Below are 3,015 nucleotides of genomic sequence, written 5' to 3'. Positions count from 1 at the left end.
TTCTAGCTCCCCAGCCCTCAAACCAACTGAATAAAAGGAAGTACTAGAAATCATCCTAACTACTACCGCTATCACAGTACTTAGCACAGTGCCTGGCACATAGTAAAGATTTAATAAATGTTTGTTGATTTACACACACACATACACACATGCACACATGCACATGTACACACATACACATGCATTTAAAGCTCACCCTGCTGTAGATGTTCCTGACCCTGGAAGAGTTTGCTGCAAAGCTGTGGCATAGTTTAATACACAAAGAAATCAAGTGATTTGCTCAGGACACACAAATGTTCAGAAGTATTTTCTTTCTCTCCTTCCAACCTCAACTCAAAATTTTATCACTGAAGGTATCCTGAAAGTGGAAGTATGACTTCCACCTCAAACTGGGGGTGTGGGTGGGTGGAAAGAGTCTCTGAGGATGCCCTGCAAGTTTCTTCCTCCTTCTGTACTTTCCCTATCTCCTAATATTCAACACACAATATTCCTTAATAGATGCTTATGGGCCGACCTTCACTGACTAGTGACTTGGGATCCCTTCAGTGTTCCTTTCCCTGAGAGATGTCCATAGCTAGGTTTGTCAATAGATCTTGATTGTGGAGCTAGGGTCAGCCCAGGCTTCATCAGCTCCTTCCCTACTGCCAACACACATGTTTAAAAAACTCAATCTGACCATCCCAACTAGCAATTGTCCTAGATCTCTCCTCCTCTTGTTGGCTATTGTCATTCCTTCATTCTCCAAGTGGACCAATGACATCACAGGTGATTTCTTGACTAGCTCATGAATTAGATTTAAGTGAGGCAGAGCTGTGCAGCTAAACTCCTTGAGAAAGCTTCCTACACTCAGTGTCTCCACTTCCTCTCCTCTAATTTTCTTCTAAACCCTTTGCAATGTGATTACTGACCTCATCATTCTACTGAAACTGCCCTCTCCAAAGTTACCAATGATCTCTTAATTGCCGAGTCTAATGACCTTCTCCTTCTTGGCTCCTTTTGACCATTTGACACTGCTAACCATCTTCTCTTGGTTATCCTCTCCTTTCTAGATTTTTGTGACTCTGCTCTCTCATGGTTGATATCATACCTTCTAATGGTGGGCATCCCCAAGATAGGTATAAATCTTGGACCTTCTCTTTTCTCTCTCTATCATCTCACTTGGTCATCTCATCAGTTCCCATGGGTTCAATGATCATCTCTATGCACATGATTTCTATATCTTTTTTATCCACCTTTAATCTCTACTTCGCCATAGTCCTGAATTATTGCTTGCCTATTATACAGCTCAAATTGGATTTTCTGTAGGCATCTCAAACTCAAAATGTCCAAAAGAGAACTCATTATCTTTCGTAAAAACTCATTCAGCCTCCCTGTCACCCTGTCACAGCTTCACAATTCCACATCTGTGATTCCTCACCATGACTCACCCCCATTCATTGTAAAAACCTTGTCATTTCTACCTTTCCAGTATCTCTGGTGTATGTTTCTTCTCTCCACTTACAGAATGATCAACTATGTCCTGTACTAGTATAAGAACCTTCTAGTTCTTCTCCTTGCCTCAAGTCCCTCCCCACTCCAATCCATCTTCCACTCACCTGTCAAAATGATTTTCCTAAAGGATAGGTCTGGCCATGTCATTCCTCTACTCAACAAACTCCAGTGACCTCCTCCAGGATCAAATAGAAAATCTTTCATTTTGCATTTACAACTTTTCATGACATTGCCCCCTTTCTATCATCCCAGTCTTCCTATTTCACTCCCCTCCTTGTACTCTGTGATCCAGCTACACTAGTATTATTTGCTGTTCCTCATACTCATCACTCCTCCATCTTCCATCTCCATGCCTTTGAACTTGTTGTCCTCATGCTTAGACTACTCTGCCTCCTTCCCTATGCCTCTGAGTTTTCCTGGATTTCTTAAAGACTCAGTTCTCAATCCTACCTTCTGCTGCAGTCCTTTCTCTGACCCTCCAGCTGCTACTGGTTCACCTCTGAGATCACTTTCCATCTACTCTGTATGAAAGATATGTCTTGCATGTTCCTGGTTATTTACTTGGTGACTCCCCTGTTAGAATGTGAATTCCTTCAGGGAAAGGACTGTTTTCGTCTTTCTTTGTATTCTCAGCTTATAGTGATATGTGGTCATTTCTTAAATAATGGTTTGACTGACAGACCGAATGAATGAATAAATGAATGAATGAAGCAACAACTTTCCAAAATGTCTGAGGTCTGGGACCACTTTCCCTTCAATTCCCAATTATGGGAGAGTCAGAAGCTCTCCCTGAGCTCTCCGATACAGTGGACTGGGCCCCAGGGGAATGCCCAGAAAATAAATGAGAGGTGAGGAGAGGAGCTTCATCTGATATGTTGTTTCTTACTTTAGGGCCCATCTATGTGTACCCCTGTATATATGCATGCAAGACACTGCAGTAGGGGGATAGTATGCTGGTTCTGGATTCAGAAGACCTTGGTTCAAATCCCACCTCTGATACCTGCTACCTTGGTGACCTTGGGTAAGCCACTTCATGTCATTGGTCTTCCATTTCCTAATCTGTAAAATGAGAGAGCAGGTTCAATGGTCTCTGAACTATGATCCTGTGAAGTGTTCTGCACAACCACCTGCCTATGGCTGTGTGTGTCCCCCCCCACCCCAATGTTCTCTAGACCCAAACAAAGGTATGCCTTTGTGGTATTTCTGCTCATGGGTACATGTGTGTCTATGTGTTGGGGTAGGGGACCCATGGGAGTAGGGAGGGTTTGGGGGCGTGTGTGTGTGTGTGTGTGTTTCCAAATGCTTGGCTTTTTTCAAAATGGCTTAAAGCAGTGCTGTCATTTACGGGGTTTAAAATGTCAGAGCAGTGCCCGTGGGGAGGCAGGGGAGATTAAACTGCAAACAGTGAAGGTTATAGATGACGTTTCTGATAGTCTGACAGGCCAACTCAAATGATGCTGCACTTTAGCAATCATTTTAAAACAGACACTCTCTCTCCCTCCCTCCTTCCCTCCCTCCCTCCCT

The sequence above is a fragment of the Petaurus breviceps genome, unplaced genomic scaffold (genome assembly GCF_028583685.1).
Source record: "Petaurus breviceps papuanus isolate PSGF00001 unplaced genomic scaffold, PetGlider_PUasm1.0 37, whole genome shotgun sequence".
Taxonomy (NCBI): Eukaryota; Metazoa; Chordata; class Mammalia; order Diprotodontia; family Petauridae; genus Petaurus; species Petaurus breviceps.
The sequence above is the reverse complement of the archived record's forward strand: the minus strand, read 5'-3'. Positions refer to the sequence as shown.